This window comes from Copidosoma floridanum, unplaced genomic scaffold, assembly GCF_036245765.1.
Source record: "Copidosoma floridanum isolate Cflo_tuat_1 unplaced genomic scaffold, Cflo_Japanese_pri ptg000004l, whole genome shotgun sequence".
NCBI classification, from domain to species: domain Eukaryota; kingdom Metazoa; phylum Arthropoda; class Insecta; order Hymenoptera; family Encyrtidae; genus Copidosoma; species Copidosoma floridanum.
Window position 1 is genome coordinate 3,206,420 of NW_028321881.1, and position 25,078 is coordinate 3,231,497.

Genomic DNA, 25,078 nt, shown 5'->3' on the forward strand with positions numbered 1-25,078 from the left:
AAAAATTTTTTTCTCATATCTCACAACTTTATTACCAGAACAACAAAGCCCTGGACATTAAACCCTACATTTTTGTTGCCACAAAAACACAAATACATTTTCTACTTATTTCAAAATCTGAAGTTGGATCCTTAAAGATTTCAGAGATTGCTGTGAGGGTACAATGAAACGCTAATCTCGCACGTAATGGATTTTTCATTTGTCGATTTTGACGCTGCTGTTCCAATCTTGTTAAATTTTCTGCGTCAGTTTCTTGACGCCTAAGTAAAATTGTATTTATTAGATACGTTTAAAGTTTTTCTTCCAATTTACCCTCTTGTGACTTTTGGCATGCTTAAAATTTTTTCGACTCCTAACGGCTGTTTTTGGTCAACTTTGTTAAGTTCTAATATAATATATTAGTTGGCAAGGTAGTTCGACGTCCGATGGCCCTAAAAAAGACCGGTGAGCTTCTTAAACTAACTTTTTCTTGACTTCAGTTAACAGCAATTGTGACTGCCTGGATACCTCAGAGAGATCTTCTCTTGCCTGCTGTTAAAAACCCAGACTGATCGGGAGAAAAATTACAAAGTCCGAAGCTTTGGGGCTAGTTGTAGTGCTCTTTCTCAACGTCTCCTAGTATAACGTCGAAGACGTTGGTGTCTAAAGCACCTTTTTTATTTGTAGATTCAGTTGTTTTGGTGATCTTAGATGGGAATATTGGTTAGTGATACTTGTCCAGTAGAGGCTGTCTCGCTGGCTCAAGTTTTTTTTCCTTCATAGCTGTTATAGGTTTGCCCAGCGCAGACCTTGGAGAGGATCAGTGATTCCTGGTTAAATGCTTAGAGTCGAGAGGGTAATATAGGGTTGTCGGTCACCGGGTTTTCCAGCCTTGCGAAGAACAACTCTGCAGGTGACGTCTGCTAGTGAATGGCTGACTTGGTTTAATAGTGCCCGTCTTTAGTTAATATAGTCTTTTAGTCGACGAATCGCTTTCGGAAATGGTAGTAAGAATGTATTTGTTGGCAAGGTAGTTTACACTCAGGTGGCCCCTTAAAAGAACCGATGAAATTGATGGTTAAGTAGGGAATGTAAATACTTATAATGGCCCTAAAAGGTGCCCACGGTGAAACTTCCTGGCTATTCTTTATTATTATTTTTGATGATGAAGAGCTGGCTACGGGTAGCTTGATTCCTACCCTGGGAGTTTCGATGTACGGAGACTGTGATGGAGGTAGGTACACCGCTGACTCAAGAATATCTCGTCTTCGGGTCGTTCCCTGGATAACCAACCGCTCATCGTTAGACGGAAACATGTGGGTAAGCGCGTTGGGGACGTGACGGCTAAAAAGGTAGTCGTTGTGGCTGCCCATTTCCCTCAGAGCTGTTATCCCTGGCTTACATTTGTAGCCAAAAATTCTTTGACGATACCAGGCAGGATGGTGGGACTGCCACACAACTCTGGAGAGTTGGTGCGGATTGTGCTGTGGCTAGATATGTCTCCTGGTATCATGCCAGAGACGTCATCAGTTGGAATGAATTTTTTTTGGATCACACTCGTCGAGATTCAGGGTGAATGGAAACCTAGGTCCCTTTCCCCTTACAGAAGAGTGTCGTCCGTAACTGTGATATCCAGCTGCAAGACTATCATTAGCATTCTCGATGCAGCTCGTTGAACTGCCAAAGCACGACTGCATCACTATCGAAACGCTCCAGCGTATTATAACCACACTTATTTAATTCTGTTGCAGGTAGCCTCGATTTTATGTCGACGCCACCTAGCACATTTTACTGAACTAAAGTGAAAAGCTGGCGTATTTTTGCAAAACTTTGAGCTTATTTATTGCTATTGTTATTTCATTTTTCAAGAAAAAAACTATGCTAAAACCATCTAAGAAGTATCATGAATCAGTTTGCAAAATTTCAGCAAAATCGGTTTAGTAGTTTTCGCGGTTAGTGATTACAACGGTTTTAGTGACTTTGCTATATATATTAGTAAGATAAACCCTTAAAGGCCACTCATGCCTTTTATGATGCTACAAAATCGATTTTAAAAATAAACCTTCATAAACAAGCATAAACAGATGAATTAATTTACAAAATATAATAAATTAAATAGGGAACATAAGAACTTAAAAATTAGAAGAGAAAAAAACTTCTTTTCTTATCAGCAAACCAAGAAGCTGTCTCACAATGACTATGAAAACTAATGTCTTGAAAAAATTCATAAAATGCACCATCAATCCACTGAATGCAGAACCCTGAGAAGACAAACCAACTAAATTTTATGGCAAAAACGAAGAAAAACAAGAAATATCTAAATCATCTCAAACAAGACCTTTAATGCAGACATGAAGTTTGATACTCCTACGCCATACACTTTAAAAGTTTGAAATGGACTCATAAATTAATATTAGTTTGATGCTATCTTTCTTTTATCCTTTACATGAAGTAATTGAACAATTAGAAAATAAAAAAAACGTCAAGGAGATACACATACTTCCAAATTTACTTAGTTATATAATACGAACGATGATTGATAAATACAAAAATGATTTTTTTACTAAAAGAACTGATAGAACACTAAATATGGAAAAAGAAGTCCAGACACTTTTTACTTTTAAGATGAGGTCTACTATTAGTCAAGCAAAAAAGATTTCTCGACCAACCCTGCCAAAAAGGAACAACGATAAACGAAACATTAATCAAAAAATACTTATGTGTGTTGAAAAAAGGAAACGGGAAAGAGATTTCTTTAATCATTCCTTTTAGTTTGGAATCTCAAAAAATTGGTATGCCATTAGAGATCCGCGGGGGAGATTATCCCAAGGATGTGTAAAATATATGAGTCCCGAAAGCGCTATTCTAGCCATGCAGAACCATGAACCTAAGTATTACACGAGATACGCCAAACCACTTAAAAGGAGTGCAAAACATAAATTGAACATAAAGCTTACTAACTCTTTAGTTGCACAATAAGTTTAATAAATGACATATCAAAGAGATGTCATTACATGCAGAAGACATGATGTACATAATCCTCAGAAATAAAGCTAATCTTTGCCAAAATTATCGATTTACGAGGAAAACTCAAAAGTATCTGAAAATGAACCCAATAATCAAATTATACCTTTTAACTAGCTACTTCTTTCGTTGAGAAATACATTACTTAGTTCTGAGATTTTAATTTTAAGCTTTAATCATCATCATTTTGCTACTCTATTGCAAAACTTTTTTTTTAATATTAAGCCTTAGCATGTTTTAAAAAAACTTATTCCATTCTATTGTTACTACGCAAATATTTTGGCATATCATGAAAAGTAATGGCTGTAACTTCTGATGTATTCCGTACCCATCATCCAATAGTTTCATAAATCTTATTTTGTTATCGTATTTAGTTTCAATATATATCCTATGAATTATTTCAATAAATAAAAACACGAAATACTCTACAACAGTACTTATACGTGAAAAGTATCAGTCAATTATCATCATAACACCTATCATATTTACGCTTACAGAATAACATACACAATGGACAAACAAAACCCTAAAATTGTCAAAGCAATGGCCGATGGATCCCATCTCAGCATACTATTGCAGAGAGATTATAGCCGGCTTACGCTACAGGAGCTACTAGATTCATTACCCCAATCATTAGATAATGGAAGAAATCAGGAAAATCAATTATTAGTACAAAAAGACCAAACGTCCAATAAGGAGGTTCAGCCATCTTTGAGGAGATTTATTTACTCACTGAAAAAAATAAATGTTGTAATTTATGTACAACTGTTACTGAAAGTACATACGAATTTTTTAAATATTTTTATCAGCTGAACTTTTAAAGAAAAAATTCCTGAAGTTCCATGATTTAACATTGCTCTTACGGGCTGGAGCGATTATTCAACCTCCGTTTCACAAATTTTGAGGCTAAAGTTCTATTTATGACGAAAATAAAAATCAAATGGATATCTTACTGTCTAAGGAAGACTCTCGAATCAAAAAATGTGCACCTTATCAGGCATTTGGCAGAAATATATGTGCAAACGTAAACAAAGTCGCGAGCACCTCTTATGCTAAGTGTATGAGAGATAACTGAGCATCGTCTGCTGTCAGCTGTTCTTTTCACACGGAGCGAGACGTCTTGACAAAACTGCTTCTAGAATTTATTGAACTGCATATTATGATCTGAAACTTGGCTGAGCCTTTTTTAAGACTTTAAACTACAATTCTGAGTAAAAAAAGTTTGTTTTTAGAAAATTCATAACACACTTTTTTTGACGAAAGATAAGTCTCCTCTCAATTTTTAAGTTATTTTTTATTATGGAAACAACATGTTTTTAGGTCTTTTTATTCAAACTATTGAAAACAAGCTGCTGTACGGTAATTCGCTCACAACATTTGATGGTTTCACTTTTTAGCCCTGACGAGCTGAACACAGTTAAATTAACTGTTAGGCAGTATGCCGACGCTTTCATGCACGGTTAGTACAACTCACTTCAACACGGTATCTTATGGGAGCCCCCGCACACCCACTCACCCCCTGGGTAAAACGACCGAACCTCTTTAAGTCACAGCCACCTATGTCTAGACCAGAGCGCGTGGTGGCTCAGTCAGCTAGGTCGTAGATTGGCACGCGGGAGACCATGGTTCGATTCCCGGCCAGTGCGACTTTCGGACAAGTACCTCTGTGATTTTCACATGTGCTTTTTCATCACGCAATGCTCCTCGAGGAGGGTCTAGGTAACCTTTTCGCAGCAAAATTTGCTTAATTTCCCCCTACCCCCCTCCCAGTAATGGGAGGCCTTCTATTTCTTTCCTTGTCCCTTTCCCAAGTGCTAAGTGCTCATAGTAGTGCCCTTATTGAAGGAGCTGGACGTAGAGCACTATAATATAAAAAAAAATCCTATGTCTAGACCATGGTAGTCAAGATAAGATGAAAATACTGCGATCAAGTTATGCGATAAAGATAAAAAGATACCTATTCTTCACTTTCTACAAGTAAAACGTACAAATAGGGAAATTTATATTCTAATAAAAAAACCTTATAATACTCAAAACTCAATAGAGTTCTTTGAATATACATATGGTATACAAGGTATTTATTTTTCAAACCAACCTTAAGACGGGAAAAACATAGTACGTGCCCATTTCCGGTATTGTATGCAATATGAAGGTGAGGAAATGCGGAAGATAGTTCGTTGTACATTGCATCACAACCCAACAAAAGGGGCCTAACGATATTGTCAACACAACAACTATCACAACTGCAACGAATACTCCACCAGTTGTAGACGTTTCCAACAGCATGACTGAAAAATAACCACCAAGGATAATGATGAAATTACAAGTCGTTATTATGACCAACAAGAGGACCAAATATCTGATGACTATTGGCCCACTCAATGACATAAGCTATATAAAACTCCATGCTATAAGAGATGGCGCAAAGGACTTATAAATGGCATTTGCTACTTACTGCACCGAAGGAGCAAACATCAGGGTGTACAACAAACTTCAACATTATGCAGCTCAGTATACCAACAATAAAAGGACCCACAACCAAGAACACGGCACGACAATACATACAACATGCAAAAATCTTGTGTACAGATGCGACTCACAATTGCATATTATATTGTGTAATATCCAAAATAAAATGGAAATAAAATAAAATATTTGTAATAAAAAAGTCAGTCTGGTCAAATATGACAAGCACCACGATCCGTGTTGTAGAACAGGGTACGACACCAACCTCGAACGTTTACGCGGACTAACGTTAAAAGGTAACTCAACTAAGAGCACATCGAAAAAAAAGAGAGGACAGACAACCAAGGTGGAAAAAAATGAAACGTTTGTTTGTATAAATGTATGAAGATACTTTAAATACTACTGTTAGCAGTATGGATGTGTGGGTATGTGATCGGGCAATAGAATGTACAACACTGTCGATTTTATTACAAAACACGGACACGTTTATTCTTATTATCTTCAGTGTATGATATCTTTAGTCTTTACAATCAAAGATACAATCGTAAGCTGAACTGAAATAAAGCAAGATCAAATCAAAAAGAAAAATACGAAAAGCAGGGAGTGCGTATCGACAGACTGATTGATCGCGCGAGAGTGAGTAAACTATAGGTATTAGACGCTGAAGTGCAGCGTCACGGCGTCTCGTCTTCTTGCTATTGCGCATGCGTTAGAATTCAGTTACGAGCGCCAAATATACATCTAACAATTACCAATATAACTATCGTCAGACCTATAACCATCATTTCACCATCGAATGCCCAAACCATCCACCCAATGCGAATAATAATTTCAACAACTAAAAAAAAGCAATAGGAAGAAGAACATACGAACTTATATAGTTATAGTAATGTATTTTTTTTTACAATAATGATATGAACATAAAGATTTTTGCTGATAAATCTTTGTGTATAGGGTTACGATTCTTTTGAAAAAAAAAAAGGGTGAAAAATGGAACATTTTTTTTTCTTCAGGTATTCAGTTTACCATGGTCAACTTCTTACCTCTAATCAGATAATTTGAATATGTATACATATTTACTAAGGATGGTGATAGTTCTCAGAAGGGAAGGCTCTTAAGTGACGAATTGAGTAAATAAATAAATATCTTTTTTTTATTCAATTGTATATTATATTCATTTCCTCAATAATAAAATTTTAAGACTGCTAAAAGTGTCAAACTTAACAAAAGTCGTCACCTAACAAAACTGACTGTATACTTCGAGGCTCTTGGAAGTATTAAGTGACAACTGAAGCGAATCACAAACCCTAAACACATAAAATTAGCAAGTACCAGCCCTGTAGCATGTGAGACAAAGAAGGTTTTACTCAATCTTCACGCAAGGTGCATTTCTTTGCACAGTGTTTTAGTTTATAGCCTGCTGCCACTCATTGAAAGCAGTACTCAATTATGCAAGTAACGTGCTGAAAATTCATGTTAAAGAGTGACTTAACGTTTTTTTTGTTCCTTTATCACTTTGTATAATTAATTTGTATTAAAAACCAAATAAAAAGTAAATCAATTAAAAATGAGCCGAATAAAGTAAGAGTGATACAAGTTATTAAACTAATTAACCTGAAGAGGCTATAAATAGAGAAAAAGCAACCAGATGTCGGATTGACAGTAACGGAATATAATGCAGGAAAAAAGTGATATCCCAACCTACATTTTACAATCAAGGAGAATAAAAGTAGGTGTTTGATCTTTTATCATTTTAATACATATATATGTACTAGTAGTCCTAACGCCCCCCTGCGCGCTCCGTGCTTTAAGTCCCACTAACAGATTAAGTAGACAAAATAAGAACATTACTCGTGCAATTATCAATGCAGACTAAGAATGAGTTCACAATATCAGAATACGTGACTCACAAAGGAGTTGATAAAACAAAAGGTCTTCCACCACACGAATTAAAAACAAAATTTTTCAAGTATAATACAGAAGCAGAAATAATAACGGGAGAAAGAAAAGGAAGCAAAGTTTATATTTCTAAAATAACATTGAATACTGGCACCTTACTATCATTACCTTTTGTCTTCCATAGAAAACAGTTTCCCTTTGTATGAGCATTTTCTATGTTTATCAACAAATCACAAGGACAGAGTTTTGATTTCTTAGAATTGGATAGTAAAAAACCTTTCTTCTCTCACGGACGATTATACGTTGCTTTATTTAAATGTAAGAATCTAAAAAAAATTTTTATTTAAATTAAACCCGAGAATAAATCAGAATTTAAAAATATTATTTAGCAAGAGATTTTTCAGCAATTAAAAAATATGTTACTTCGAAGATCGTCACACTTAAACAGACATATGTTAATTTATAAAATCCATGAAAAAAAAGTATGTGAAAAATGTAGAAAGGTTTTTAAAAGAACAGATGGGTTAAAACGACACATTAAATGTCACAACATTAAATTAACAGGATGAATTATTGTTTTAAAAGCTTAATTGTAATTGTTTATTTAATTATACTTGCTGCAGAATTCTGTCTTTTTGTAAATGAAGTCCTCAGTTAATCAAGAATTTTAAACTTGGGTAAAGTACACATGGACCAGAAAGAGATTCTAAATGTAAAAGTTTAGTCAAGATAAATAAAAAATGGTCCTTTAGAGACTTATAGTGAGTGAGGGGGAGAGAATAAACAGAGGGGGACCTATGATCAGTGACTTGGAGAACCCTAAAAACGAGGTATGACTTGGGTACTAAATTACATATATTCTTTAACATTGTAGATGGTAAAATATTCTATAAATAAATATTTTGGGGGGAAAGGTGGAGGAAGAGGTGGAGAAGAGCAAGGGAGAGCTTAGAAGGAGTAAGGGGAAGCGGGGAGAAGTGCGGGAAGCAGGGGGAGGTAACCTCAATATAATTTTATCAAAAATGACGTTAAAACAAGCAAATAACTATGTGAATCGAGGGGGAGCTGTGGGGGAGCTGAAGGGGAGTCGGGGGGAGCGGGGGGGGAGCTGAGACTCTTTTTTGTAAATACAACTATATAATATAGAGAGATATATATTTGGTATATATACCAAAAATTATATTCTACTGTAGAAGTAAGTGAACAAACAGTTAAACATGCTGCTGGTCTCACGGTCCGTCAGGGAGTGTGAGACTAAAGTCCACAAACATCCAGTCAATAACGAATAATAATGTTATGTAGTAACAATTAAGTATTTAACAATTTTGATAGTGAAGTGTTTTTACACAATGGTAAAAACAATATCTGTACTTACAATTAATTACGAAAGATGTATGATTCTCTTTAATTAAACCAATTTCCTCACAACTTAAATCATTAGTGGTCTCAAGCATTATCTGTTAGGAGTCTTATCTTCTCCTGTCAGTAAACCATTGTGGCTTACGGAGATTATCTCTCAAGAGTTTTAAACATTACCTCGATTCAAAGGCAGCGAACAATTACTTACGTTTGAAGTACTTACGCAGCATTCGGAGACTTTTGTATATGTATGAGAGATATTTACAACCTGTAGCACTGAAAAAAATGTCTCAAGTCTAACTATGATATCTTACGTAATGTTATTATTTTACTCATTAATAAAAATTAATCGTGCATGTGCAAATAGTGGGGGCTTGTTGTCGAGATTCACTCAGACGCCAATCGTATCATCACTTTAGTCGTAACAACTATAACAGCTTAGAAAATGTTCAAGTGCACTGTTACATAGTCATGCTCACTAAAGGTAATTGACTAGATAATTGCATAGTCGCTCACAGTCATTCTTGTACAATCATTTACTAGTACGTTACTGGTCGTCATTTTACAATAGTAAGCAGTGATTAAGGCAAGTTACATAAATACTTAAACGATAATTAAAAAAACGTTAACTAAAATAAAACAAACTGATTATTGTTCTTATGACACAAGATGCTGCAGTAAAAGTTAAAGTTTAATTAATTCATCTTATAACGAAAACAGACTTTTAATTTGCTTACTACAGTCAAAACTTTTTATGCTAAATAATAAGATCAGCTTCCTCTACTTATTTTCTTATTGTCAAAACTTTAGTATTTATCAAATTTTATTTGCAGTTATTGTATTAGAAAAGAGTTTGTACATAAATTAAATATTTATGTGCATCCATACAACTACATGCAAACATTTACACAACCTGAGTTAAAGGAACTTTTTTTCATAGAGGTACACAACTATGAAGGTAGGTAGCCTACGTCATCGCTACACCTATACTTCATACATTTGACAACTATTTCAACTGCCTAAGGTTTAAAGCACTTAATTCTTTTACTACTCTTGAAATCTTGTAGTTTTTTTTTAAATGAAGTTTTATTTCTTGCATAATGAGTTTCAAGCAAATGAAAAATAGACTAAGAAAAAATGTAAGAAGACTTTTTCTAATCCCACTATTGTTAAACAGCCATGTATGAAGACAAATACATTACCGCATACACTGGAGCTTGTTGTTGGCTCAGTTGATTAGCGTGCTAGCAGTGAATACAACACAGATCAAGGAGTCGTGGGTTAGATTGCTGGTACTCAGATTTTTTCTGATCGTTCTTGCTAGGTAGTATATTTATGAAACTGACTTAAAATAAGTTCTTACATTTTAGGATAATAAGAAAATTAGAGTGTTAAAAAATATGAACAATTATGGATACGAATACATATCGTAATATTTCCATTTCTTGCCCTGCATAACGGGGGAGATTAATTAATGTAAGGTATTACGTAACTATAAAAAGACATGTAATGACATCGAAAAATATAAAAAGTGTGTAACGATATGATGAAACGACATGTAAAAAAGATGGTACAAGTGTTCGATGAATAAAGACAGTGTACATACCATAGTAGGTCAGTACACTATAACATAAAAAAATGTAGGTGAATGCTGGTGTAAGTATATATGTGTAGAAATTAGCCTGCGCTGATCTGACAATCTGTTCAGAAATGGCACAGGCAGATTCAGTGCCCGTGTGGGACCTGTCCTGTATCGAGACTTGATTTTTATGTAAGTCTTTTTTATTCTTTATAAACCATAAATTTCATAAACTTTTTATACTACATAGCCATAAGACCTTGACAAAGTTCCATCTTACCAAATGTATACATACAGCATGTACAAGTACTTGTATTTACCAGGTGGCTCATCTATTCTGTTGCTTCAACATTCGTACATAACATAGCACAGCTATAAGTCCTTGACAAAAGTTCATCCTATTTAATTTATGCATACAACATAAACATGTACTTGCATTTACTAGGTGGCTCATCTGTTCTGTTACCTCAACATTCGTACGTCTTTAACTTTTCTTTAATACAATAAAATGTGTAAACAATTTAGTACAAGTAAAAGATAGTGCTGATAAAAAAAGCACTCATCACTAGAGGTATTTATTGTTAGTATACAAGGTTGGGCTATTTGTATAACATTATAATTTGTTGCTGCACGTAATAAATAGTTTTAAATACAAGAAGACTTTAGTGTTGCTAACTTTTGTTTATATTTTTATAGTAAATAATTGCTAGTGATTCGCTTGGATACATTAAGTATGATAAATAACATAAAATTTGTAAATATTATTGATTATTTATAACCTTAACTATCCGTGATTCTTAAGCGTCAGAGTTATCATCATTTATTTTACACATGATAATCATATGAAATTATAAATTTCTTAGTTTAAATCTATCAACTTGATAATTTACTTTGATCATCATGACTGTCTGCAGTGAATATCTTTTAAAAAACAAAAATATCTTTGTCTGACTGGAGGTCTGGAGACCCCTCACGGCTGATTATATTTTTATTTACGGATTTAAAGAGGTAATACACTCAGTGTATAGTTTGCCTAATATTCATTTTTAATCTTCTCGAGAAATAAAGCTATCATTTATATTATTTATAATTTTTGTTACTTTGGTTAAAGGTTTTATAAAACTTGTTAGCTTTATGTGTATTTTCATCACTTACAGTTTAGGTGGCTGTAAAACAGTCAATCAAAAAGAATGTGTAGAATTAGGACTATTAGTAACAAAACAGCTTTTGCTGATGCTTTTAGTTCAAATGATTCTGGTTTATATAAAAATACACATTTAATAAGATAAGGGATATGTTTCCACTAATTAAATTTATAATCGACTTCAAACAACTAATAAACAGTTAAATAGACCTATAAATATTATTTTTATTAATGCGTTTTGCCACCTTAAAGTGTGCATGATTATCCTTTAATTAATCTTAGTATTAAGATGAAAAAAAAAATTCTAAAACCAAATGATCATTTATCGAAATATTTTGCTTTTAGTTCTTTTTTAGCAACAGTCTAAATAAAATCTCTCTTTTATCTTTTGATCTCAGTTCGTTGTTTTTAATATAATAAACGTCTTATTGCAAATAACAGAATGAAAACTTTATACCGAAAAATGTAACCTATTTTTATTTTACAGTTGTCTTGCAGCCCTTGGATTAATTGAGAATAGTGCCACTAATGTTGTTGCTGCTATGCTTGTTTCACCACTAATGGTAATAGATAAACAATTTTGCTTATATAAGTTTACAAGTGAAAATACAAAGTTTCTTCTTATTTTATTAATTGATAAATATTTGAACGGTCACTGTTCCTAAAACTATCATATCTAGTATTTTATTATGTCTTAAGCCACACCATCAGGTATGGGTTTATAACTTAATTTTATTCCAAACTATCTACACCTTCTTTTCAAACTTCTATTTACTATTAACGGAATGCATTTGCTTCAACAACTCGTTGTTAATATTAAGGAGGTGATGTAATGGGACAGGGGCATTAGCTTTAGATGTGAAGTAAAACAGATGTTAATGTAGGTTTACTTTTGAATGTACTACATGGATAACTATCCAGCTAAAACAGGAGTTTTAAAGATCTTAGTCTTACCGTAAAATGTGTACTTATCTCATACAATATCATTTTATACTATAAAACTTATGAGAAATGTACTAAATTAAGATTTAGCTTTAAAAACAGAATGAGTAATGATAGAGTACAAAAATAAGTTACAACGTAAAGTTGACAAGAATACATAAAGAAAAAAGTTGTGTTTTTTTATGAAAATACTTAAAAATCCTAAATATTTGGAAAGACAATCAAGGTGTGATGGTTGCTAAATTAGCATTTTTTTTAAAGGCTTTTTTTCATATTATGGGCAGCATACAATTCAAAATTCTTAGTTGTCTGAGAAATTGAAAAGCATTGTTAAACATAGAAGAATGCATGTAGTGTGATTACTTTAAATAAACGATGGAATAAGATGTTAGTAATTTTTTCATCCGATATAGCTATAAGGCCTTACGTGCAGATGCTAGAGTTATTAACCATAAAACAATAGGCAGATCCTGAAGAACTTTACTCTGTTTTGTTGTTACTGTTTATCATACTGCTTATAATAACAAAATCATACTGATTATATATGAAAAATGATATTGAGACGTAACTTGTTGATAACTGCTTAGAAGTTAGTAAAGACAGATACTAATGGTCGATGTGTAGATCATTCTGTAGGTTTTGTATTTTAAGCAGTTTTTGTACAACGTCAAAACAATTGCTAGTAATATTAATGCAATCGCAAAGGCTGTACCATGCAACAAAATTAGGCAAACGATGTGAATAAAATTCTTTGTTTTTTCTAGTCAGTAAGCACACTCTTCATAAATCTAATTCATGAAATGATACTCGAATTTTTCCGTCTTTTAACAAGTTAGCCTTGACGTGCTAAGCCTTTCAATGATCATAAACAATTGTTATACAAAACTACTGTTGTAATTACAACATTCTCCTTACAAGAAAAAAGTTTACTGAGCTCTACAATTACTGTAATTCAGTTAGACTGTTCAATATCTGATGCTGCTAACATAATTACAGATTGACAGCGTACGTCCTGCAACTGCGATTAGGTTTTTATACTTGATGATTTCTTGCTTACTTTGTGCCTCTTTTCTCGGGTAGTTTCTAGAGGTTATATGGGAGAGTTGTAGCAAGAGAGTATGGGACTGCTTCTTTCTCAGTAGATGGCTTTGAGCTGTCACCACTTTTAGTGGAAAGGGCAATCACAGGTGTCATACACCTCATAAGAAGGCCTTGTTCACCTTTTTACGCAAGTGCAAGCATAAAAATGTGTACATGTGTATGCAAATACATGAATGCTCACACTTTTACTTGAACAATTGGCTTAAGAGTAAGACGTGAAAAGGAAAAATTCAGTACAGACCAAAATGTGTACTGGTATAGCGTATTATGTAAAAGACCAGCATTGGACAATACCTCGATGCTTGTGGGGCAGAGTGGGAGTAACATGCAAAATTAACTTCCATCACATGTGCTCTCGAGGTTTGCAATCCGAGATAGTTGATTTTCTCTCTTGCAAAATGCACCTATAGAAGTAAAACTTTAAAAAGACTACAAGACTTGAGCCTCTAACCTTCTGCTTCACTGTCCACTCCTTTACCCCACTTTCCTCTACTAGAAACTTGATTACTTCGTACTATGATATTTTTGTTCGCTTATACATCACTTATTTTATGCTTAAGTATTAATTTATAGTAAATTAATTAGTTAACTTGCATTACAAATTGCAAAAATGTGTTAATTATTCACTTCACTGACTAACTTTTAATGAAAATACATTTTATACAAGGTTTGGACTCTTCACTTTGGCAGTGAAAACTTCAAAAGCCTGACACTTCTTTCATCATGCCTTTATAAATAAACTGATACCGCTTCCTCTCTCTCTCTCTCTCTCTCTCTCTCTTTCTCTACTCGGAATACTGAGTTTACACTGTTGCCAGACAAAATACTAGCAGCTGACGGCAGGATGATAAAAACAGAGAAAGAAAGAGTAAGAGTACGTGTATGTGTTTGTATACGTAAGCGTGTAAAGTGCAGTGTAGCAGTTGACAGTTGACACAGTGGAAACTCGACATAGAGGTTTGAGTATGACTGTTCGTAGTGCTTCATACTCGCCTAAGTAGCATCAGCAATGTCACCACCATCGGCTAAAATTGTGAACATAGGTATCGGGATGAAACCTAAACATATATATGGTAAGCATAGTAAAATAATGTTTCTTATTGAGTTATAAAATTTTACAGAATTAATCGAAGCAAATATTCAACCGCATTAAGAAAGAGAGTGTGTGTACAAAGCAAAGCACATACTTATGTGTGATATTGTGAGGCAGAGTTTAAATGTAACTAAATAGTTTGCTCTGTAGCTGCAGTCCTTGATCTTAAGTATAGTATGCTACACAAAAGTAATTGCAAGGAATAAGAAGTCGTATGATATAAAGTGTTACTGCTCTTGGAGTGCAGGTACTTTTAGAAAGTAGGAGCATTGCGTTGTGGTATTATTATTGTGTATAAAAAAATTAGTATAATACGATCCAATTATGACTTATATAATTACTAACAATCGTTATTCAAGCCCGTCACAGTAATACTGCTACAGGACTCTCTTGAAAGCTAAAATATAAGTTAATAATTTTGCATAACATATTTGTCGTGCTTCGAGTATGTTTTTACAGCTTCCAAAAGTCATTCGTGACACTTCTAATAGATTTTTTTTGTTAAATAACGTGTTTTAGGATATAGAAGTAAGTAAAAACGTTCATTACATTGAGCGGGGGGAATTTTCTGTACAGCATCCAATTCTTATAATTTCTTGAATCAAGATTTGAAGAAGTTGGTAGAGCAAAGAGCTTTATATTAACATCATCCATGGAAACTAAGAGCTGTGTTTCTTTAACACTGCGCTCTGCTGATTACTACAGTCAGTCCACTTGCTCCCACGCTACAGTAAGCATCAATATTAATTCTCTCGCTTTGTCACTTATTTGTTCTCTTTAATTTATAAGGATTTCATTAACCCTTTTATCTAGTGCCAAAGCCCTTAAACCAATTGTATTTCGTTTTCTACAGTGTTTTTCAATACACTTTATAGAAAGTTAAAGTTGTAAAGTAACGCCTTTTATTCAACAACTGTGCTGATTATTTTTCTCCTGTTTCTACTATTCCCGATTTGGTCCAATATCTGCACACTTTTTCCTAATACTAAAGTCCATTATCTTGATATTGAACATTGTAACTTGGGCCGGATCAGCTTAGAGCAGTGAGTGGTTTTTTTTTAATTTTGAGGACAGGTGCTTTCTTACGTCGGCCATTTTAGCATTTCTCTGTTTTTTCTTGAGTCGTTGAGTGAGCTGGACACAGTCAGCGCACCGGCATGTTGCTTGTCTCTCTTTCTTTACGGTTGAAGGCATCCTCTATCCTAGTAGGGTGAGTTGTCACGCAAGCTACTGCATCAAACAACATGGCCGTTTTAGGCTTATAGGCATTAGCTCAATTTGCTCTGGCCTCTACCATTATTGTATAAGAAAGAAAGTACGTCATTGTGGCCATTGCTGTTACCTCATGGGACACCTCTTGCTGCAGGCCATCCAGTGCCTGCACCTGCTACTGGTGCTGATGTGCGGGCCTTTTGCTGCAGCTCACCCCGACCCTGCATCGGCTTCTACTGCTATTGCTGCAAGTCATTGGGCCCTTATTTACCAATAAGTATGTTTTTGGGTACTTAAATTATTTAATTATAAATCTGAGCGTTAAATATTGTACTATTGTTCTAAATTAGTGCTTCAGCTTTCAACGGTATATTAAGTGTTTTTACTAGGATTAGGTAATGATTACAGATTAGCTTAATTTCAGCACGTTGTCCTACTTCCCGTTAATTCTCGTAACTTCTTAAATTATAGTGCCTTGAGTTTAACCTTTACCACCTGAGTTTGTGGAAATCATGAATGTCATTTATAACATGCAGATTGGTCTGTATATGAAAATTAAGAACTCTGCTTCTAACTTTGAAAAGCTTGGATTATCAAAGATGACAAGAGGTCGAGCTGTTTTAAGGCTTCAACAAGTTAAGGATGTCTTTGCTCAGGTTATGAATCGATAAACCGTCTTGAGGAAGTAGATACGCAAAATGCCTATTCTACTGAAGAAGTTTTTGACAATTGTGAGGATGAATATTACTTTTTTGTCTGAGAGCTTAGAGATCACTTGTTTAACCTCTCTGGTTGTAATTTTAAGCCTCCCGTAACTGAAAACACTGTTCTCGTTACGAATGTTTATCAGAGTTATGCTTCTTTGCCCTCTATTGATCTTCCAGTGCTCAATGCTGAACTTGAAGCCTGGAAGAACTTCCATAATATATTTCGAGCCCTAGTTCATAGTAAACAAGATTTGCTAGGTATTATTAGGTACCTTGTTCTTGTGTCTTAGACAAGGCTTCCAATTTGATAAAAAGTATTACCCTGACTGAGGACAACTATACTCAAGCCTGAGAAGCTCTCCTCGAATTTCATAACAATTAATGTCGTCTCATTACTACTAACATAAATTTTATTTTAAATTGTCAACCATTGGAAACCAGTTCATTGTCAGAAATACAGAGGTTGTTTGAGAAACTCTTTATTTGTTGAGTACAAGGGAAGCGAACCCGGCGACAATGAATAGCGTGCTTTCTGCGTACTATGCTCTGCTGATATTGTTGGTGGACTAGCTGTCTCGAGCGGCTTGCTGGCTGCTGCTGGTGTGGCTTGGCTGGTAGAGGCTTGTAGCTGGCCAGCTGATGCGTGAACCTGTGTATCAGGAGACGAACTGAGCTGGTCCCGGCACAGGCCGTCGATGCCAGCGGCAGCGGCGTAATGAAGCGCCGAGACGATCAGGAGGGGGGGCCGACCGACAGTATATCGTCGAACGAAACATCCCGCCCGCCTCGCTCCAGGAACAAAACTTCAAGTATCGCCCGCCGTATCCAGAGCGGTTTCGCCTCTGGGCGATGCAGGCTGAGAGGCGGTCCGGGTTATCACGGGAAGCAGCGTGACTCTCGTGATTGGCCTGGTGTATTCTCCCGTCACCGTGCGGACGATCACAGCGCGTACGAGAGGGCAAGCGCCGTCAAGGATGGGTGGGTGTCGCTCCGTGAAGGTCATCTCGGCGTGCTGGAGGCGACCGCCCACACGCAGAACGCCGTCTGTATGGACGAAGGCTGCGAGCGATGTCAGTGGGTGCCGCTTGAGAAGGGCGCGGCCCGTGCGAAGCAGTGCAAGTTCATCAGAGAAGGCACGCTGCTGGCTCAAGCGCACGCAAGCGAAGTAGGCATCGGTCAACTCGGTAGCCGTCGGTGCTGAGAGCATCGGTCGTGTAGGGGCTCGGCCGAGATGGAGTCTCGCCCACCGATGCAGGTGGGTGAGGGTGCGCAGGAGGACGCCCAGATCGGAGAACAGTCGGAGAAGGTCGAACTCGACCTTTTGCGTGACGCTGCAGAGGCGAAGAGGTGAGGGCTGTGGCGGCTCGGAGGGCTCCTGGGGCCAACGATCAGGGCCTTCGGACAGCCAGGAAAGGCCAGTCCACCGTGTCTGCTGGCGGTGTAGAGTCAGAGTCTGGGCACCTCAGCGCCGATGAGAATATCAACCGCACGAGGAAGGCCAAAGTCGGGGTCGGCGAGGTCCTGCAGGCTGGCCCAGACTCGCAGGATGCTGGGGTCAAGCGGGGCCGCAGGAGTTGAAAGACCGAGGTGGGGTATGCACAGCGCCTTCAGATGCAAACTGGGGGTGCCATCCCCTGGCATCAGGCGCAGGCTGGCGCGGAGTGTCAACCTTACGGCGTGTTTGCCGCCGATGCCCGATACGCTGGCTCTAGAATCCTCCAAAGGGGCCTTCAGGCGGCGAGCGAGCTTGAGAAAGATGGCCGAGATCTCAGAGCACGGGTCGAGGAGGGCTCTCACGGTGACGATGGGCCCCTGGCCGCCGCTGAGTTCTCCTGGAGATCCTGGAGCTTCGGACCGGCGCCTGCGGCTGTCGTGCAGCAGACTGTGGTGCGCCGCCCAGCAGCGCTGGCAGACCGACTTGGAGGGGCAGTCATGCAGGGAGTGCCCTGGCTTCAGGCAGTTGAAGCATAACTTCTCCTGGAATACGATGTGCATCTTGGCGGCTGGATTCAGATCCCGGAACTGACCGCAATGCCCGAGATAGTGGGGTCCATGACAAGCCGGACAGTTCGCTGGGGCCTCCTGGGTCGTGAGGGAGCGGAAATTGCGCCCTGAGTGCGTCGAGGAGGGCCCTCGTGAGCCGGCGGAGCCAGCTGAGCGCGCTAGATGAGAAGCCTCTACGGAGCTGAGAGTGCAGCATCTGCACCACAGAAACGCAGCCAGCATGGTAAAGGTGGCCCAGGAATCACCGGGCACGTCGCTGGAAATCTCCAGATTCTTCAGCTCGTCTTCCCAAGCACGTCTTGTGGTGGCGTCCATGCCCGTTGCTGCAAACGCGATGAACCAATTATCCCAGGAGGCGACAGGGCGGCCGAGAGCACTAAGCTGATCGCAATGACGTTCAAGCGTGTCCAACAGCGCTTGGAGACCTCCAGCCGACTCGTCCCGCAGAGGCTTGATGTTGCGGAGCGCCGCAACGTGGTCCTGCACGAGGAGCCGCCGATGCTCATAGCGGGCCTCGAGTAGGCTCCAGGCTCTCGGGTAGTTGGACCCAACGATCTGCACGGAGTCCAAGACGGCCTTGGCATCGCCTTGAGTGAGTGACTTTAAATAATAGAGTCTCTCAACGTCCGTTAGCTGCTTGTCGTCGTGTATGAGGGCTCGGAACAGGTCCCTGAAGGGTTCCCAGTCCTCTCGTCGTCTCGAGAAGGGTGGGATGATGATCGTAGGCAACTTGGGCCCACGATGTGGTGCCAGTTCTCCGGCTGGGCGGATTTCCCCGTGGGCCCCGGTCGGGGCTAGTGCGAGCCGAGCGTCTTACAGGTGTGACCGGGCATCGACGAAGTTAGCCTCTGCAGCGGCATATATGTCGTCCGCGGCGTCGCCGTGTTCGGTGGTTTCTGCGGTCAACAAACCCACGTGGTTGACCTGGAAGTCATTCCAGTAGGCGTCCAAGAGCTCAAGCCGAGCCGTGACGAGGCCTGGGGTCCAGTGGCTTGTCTCGGTGGCCTTTACAGCGGCCGTGAACCGAGCGATGACGTCGCCAAGCCGTTGTTGGGTGGCAAACAGGGCTGACGCCTGTCCGGTTTCCCTGAAAATCATGAATATAACGAGTTCAACGTTGAATAATCAACGGAACTCGAGGCGGACGCTTCTTGATCAGTTATAAGTCGCTCTGCTGAGCCAACTGTTTCGTAAGCGAGGCGACACGGCGCCAGGCGCTCGGAAAGGATGACTACTCTGCGAGCGAGGCAGCAAGGCGCCAGACGCTCAGTTGGCTGCATAAAATCCACGACATGGGCCTCACGGCAACCGTGGTGGTCTCGAGTGCACGTGCACTTGTGAGCAGCAGTCATGCGATGCGGGCAACATGGCGGCCACGGGGGCTAACGCTCGCACGGCGAGCAGCCAAACCTCAAATCCGCGACACGGGCATCATGGCGGCCGTGGCGGTCCAGAGCGCGCGAGTTTCAGTCGGCGACGCCTGCAATATGGCAGCGGCAGTGGCTAACGCTCGCACAGCTAGCAGCCAATATGGCGGTCCCGAACGCGCGTGCACTCGCGAGCGCCAGTCGGCGACGCCTGCGATATGGCGGCCGCGGTGGCTGACAAACGAGAACCACGGCTGCCACGCAATCCGTATCATGGGCAGCGTTGTGGCCATGACCTCCGGCTACATTAATTAACGCTCGTGGACGTGCAAGACACGCGCATTCACACAAGACGCAGGACTTAATGCGTACTTACATCGTGCCGGCTTTCCTCTCCTTGTTGCTGAATCCGGCTCGAAGGACCAATGTTTGAGAAACTCTTTATTTGTTGAGTACAAGGGAAGCGAACCCGGTGACAATGAAGAGCGTGCTTTCTGCGTACTATGCTCTGCTGATATTGTTGGTGGACTAGCTGTCTCGAGCGGCTTGCTGGCTGCTGCTGGTGTGGCTTGGCTGGTAGAGGCTTGTAGCTGGCCAGCTGATGCGTGAATTTGTGAATCAGAAGACGAACTGAGCTGGTCCCGGCACAGGCCGTCGATGCCAGCGGCAGCGGCGTAATGAAGCGCCGAGACGATCAGGAGGGGGGGCCGACCGACAGTATATCGTCGAACGAAACAGAGGTTGTGCAAGGAGTTTGTTTTTCTTGGTCCTTACGATCGCTTGTTAGCATTAGGTACATAAAAGAGCGGTGAAGATATTCTTGTAGCATTAATAACTAGTAAGTTTGATTTTTATACGAGTAAACAATGACAGAGGAGCCTTGAGAGCAACAGTGTTTCTCTAACCATCAAAAAATTACGCAATTTTAGCATGTCAGATTACATAACCTTAGGGAATATGACCAAAAAAACCTTGCCTACTAATAATTCTGAGAAATCATAGGAAAAGATCTACAAGTCAGCAACTATTTATCAGACTGCACCTAAAGTTAATCCTAATAGTTTTGAGTGTCTCAGTTATGGCCAGAATTATCACTTGCATCAGTGTGATGAATTTAAAAATCAAATGTGGAAAGAGAATAAACTATTTATTGGTAAAGAACGTCTCTGCTTAAAATGTTTTTGAATACATTTATAATAGAGCTGCAAATCACAGTTTAATTGTACTCTTTACCACGAAAAGCATCACACACTGATGTATTTAAGTGATTTTGGTCAAACAACACAGAAATATGGTGATGCTAATAAAGAAGCCAATAAAGGTTTTGATCGCTCTCAAGGCTCTTCTGGCAGTTCCTGTTTGTGTTTTAGCGTTAACGTAACTAACTCTCTGAGTCTTCCTAAAGCTCCTCAGGTTTTTTTATCGTTTGCCATGATCTGTGTGACTGATGCAAATGGGACCCAACTTAGGGTTAGAGCCTTAGTTGATCAGCGTTCACAGTCTTCTCTAGTGACAATCTCTCTTTATAGCATTTTGACCCATGAGCCTTAGAGAAAGAATGTCTTAGTAAAAGGCCTCACTTCGATTCCGACTTTAGTTGTAAAGTTAAAGCATTGGTTATTCCTCGAATCTCTTCTTACAAGCCTCTGTTGTGCAAGAAGTTACTTGATTTAAGTTACTTATCTGGATTGGAATTAGCTGACTCTGACTTTTATGGTCCTATTTAAATTGACGCTCTACTTGATGCGTCAGTGTATAAAGTTATTATTAATGATTTAATTAGAAAGGGCAATTCCAATCAACCAATTGCAATTTCTTCCAAACAAGGTTAACTTTTATCTAGTCCTGTCAGTGACCATTTAATTTCAAGGTCAGGCTATGCAGTGTACTAACATGTTGCTGAAGAACTCGATCCAAACGAACTTGTACAGAAATTTTGGTTAGTCAAGGAGCTCTTGGCAAAGCTTAGTTTGAGTCCTGAAGACTTTAAGTTTGAAAGTTATGTTGCTCTTACACACTTACCACTACCTAATGGTCGATTCTCAGTAAGACTGCTCTTAAAGACAACCTTGGTAAATGTTGAAGTATTAAGAAAAACTTTCTACCAGTCCGCCTTTGCTATGCATAGTCAATTAGAGCTGCGATTTAAAAGAGACACTAAGCTTTATGCTGCCTTCAAAACTTTTACATCTGACTATCTTGAACTTGAATATATAAGGGAAGTCATCAATTCTAGTCTTGTTACTTGTTACTAACTTCATCACAGTGTTCTTAAGACTAACGACTCTAACCATAAGCTGCGGGTTGTTTTTAATGGTTCGTCAGAATGTCAAAGTGCAATTCCTCTTAATTCCATGTTGCACAGTGGACGTAAAAAGCTTCAAAATGTTCATAAAATAATACTTTAGTGGCATTTTAAAAAGTTTCCTTTCACCACAGACATAGAAAAAATGTTTTGACAAATTTCTGTTTATCCATATAACCAAATTTACCAGGCAATTCTTTGGAGATCAGAAACCCCAGATCATTTCCAAACTTTTCTGTTAACCACCAACACTTTTGGGCTTTCTTGCTTTGCTTACCTTGCTACCAGTGTAAGAAGATAGCTTGCCTTTGATCACCTCAAATCCTTTCCAAGCGCAGCGAAAGTAATAGTAAAAGAGTTTTATGTTGATGACAGTTAATCGAGTGGTCACTTTCTAGTTGAGGCTTAGTCTAAATGTGCAGAGCTGTTAGAGTTAGCTAACTCAGGTGGGTTTCCTCTCAGAAAACAGCTTTCAGCTTTTCCTAAAGTTTTGTTAGAAATTCCCAAGAAATTTTCAGTTGAACAACCCAAAGAGCTAAAGGAAGACTTTGATAGAGTCTTTTTCCTTGGTTTATGTTGAAATCCTAGTTAATCCCTTGCATGAAGGTGTAAGAATGATACTGGTAATGCTTAGAGGGAGATTCTGCATCTTACGTGGTCGGGAGATAGTCCATTCCAAGTTGAGTCATTATTCTATCTGCAAAAGATATAAGGCCAAAACCTAAACTCAATTAATGAGGAACTTGCCTAGCTTTGGGGTAACATCTACCCCTCTTTTTCAAAAAAATCTGGAGTTGATTATGCTGACCCTTACTTCTTTAAGTTTCTTAACACCGAGAAAAGCGCACCGTCAAAGGTTACGTTGCAGGATGTATTTGTACGGCCACGAAGGCTGTGCACTTAGAGCCTGTGGAAGACTACTCTTCTAATTCCTTCATTGGCGCCTTTCGTCAGTTTGTGTCTTGTTGAGGCCAGTGCACTTACTTGTACTCTGATCAAGGGAATAATTACATTGGTGCTGACAAGGAATCGAGAAGAATGTGAAAGGCGCAGGGCCAATCTAGAGTTCTCTTCAACAGCTTATAATCATTAGGCACTGACTGGTACTTTAATCCTTCAGCTGCACATAACATTGGTGAAATTTAAGAGGCTGCAGTCAAGTCCACAGGCTTTTACTTAAAATGGACTATTTGGGACAAAGCCCTGACGTTTATTGAGATTTCAACTCCCCTTTGCCAAGTCAAATTCTTTCTGAACTCTTGGCTTCTATGATCTCTTATGGATGATGTAAATGAGTCCACTTACTCAGGCTTACTTAATAACCTGAACACCCTCATACAGTTTGCAAGAACCTTACATTTCTTTGGATAAAATTTCTTCTCTCCACGGCCAGAAGATGAATTTGTCCAAGTTTTTTGGGAGCACTGGTCTGCAGAATACCTTAATACTCTTCAAACTCACTTGAAATGGTTATTGCTGCAAAGATTCACGCAAATAGGCGAGATTGTCTTTACTAGGACTGAGGTGACCTTACCCAGGAAGTGGCCTTTCGGCAGAACAGCTGAAGTTCACAAGGACCCAAAATCTCTGGTAAGGGTGGTGAAGGGTAAAACACTTTCTCTTAGTTAACAAGACCCAGTTACAAACTAATCCTTTTAAAAATAGTTGCTTAAATTGAGGCTAACAAACAGGAAAAGTAGTAGTATTTAATCCATGTTCAGTTCAAATTAAATGAGTGCTTCTTTCACTCATTTCGTCAAATTTAAGCTTATTTATAATGTTGATGTGAGTAGATAAGCAATGTACATTTAACCCAACATAAATTTAATCATTATATTCAACTGAAATAATGTTCTACATGTGGTGAGTTATAATTTACACCCCATTTCTTTTATTGATGTTCATGCATCCTAATTTATGTCCATCAACTTAAAGAATACGTATAACATCAGATCGTTATATTTTTCCGAATCACGCTTTGAACCTTACAATTTAAATTTTTTTTAATATCGGTAGAGCAAAGAGCTCTGTATTATTATTAGCCATAAAAACTGAAAGCTGTGTCTCTTTAACACGGCTTTCTGCCTCTGTTGGTTACTGCAGTAAGTCCACTCATTTGCGTACTAGAGTAAGCATCAATATTGCTTTTCTCCCTTTGTTACTTGCTTTTACTCTTTAATTTATAAGATTTTTGTCAATCCCTATCATCTTGTGCCCAAGCCTTTAAAACAATTGTATTTTGTTTTGTACAATGTTTATTATTATATTGTATAGAAAGTATGAATTGTAAGGTGACGCATCTTATTCAACAACTGTGTTGATCATTTTGCTCCTGTTCTTATTACTCCCCGTTTGGCTGAGTATCTGCACGGTTTCTCTTAATGTTTCAGTCCACTATCTTGAAATTAAACATCATTATTAGTACTAAAAAAGTTAAAGGGTCACTACATATTGTATGCATAAAATTTTACACGATCTTATATGTAGAGTTTGAATGTCTTAAAAGAAAGTATCTTGGTAAACATAAAAAAAAGAGTACAGTTAAACCAGCTGCAACTTCTTAGGGGCGTTTTTTCTGTTTATTGAAATATACGTTTAGTATTTGAATAGTACTTGCTTAAAAAATCCATGTATGATAAGCAACTTAAAAGGACATCCACTGGCATGTAACATTATCTTCTTAAAAATAGTGGTGCTGCAGGATGGTTTATCCTTACCTTACGGATACCATTATATTTTGGATATTTCATATAGACCCACAATAAATATAAGCGTATGTAACAGATGCAATTCTCTTAAAATCATTAGAAGATTTGATGGAAATGCATTGTTTTACACTAGCTAGCCAACTTATTGTTTGTATTGCATTGTAATATTGTGTTGTTTTTTTTTTGTAA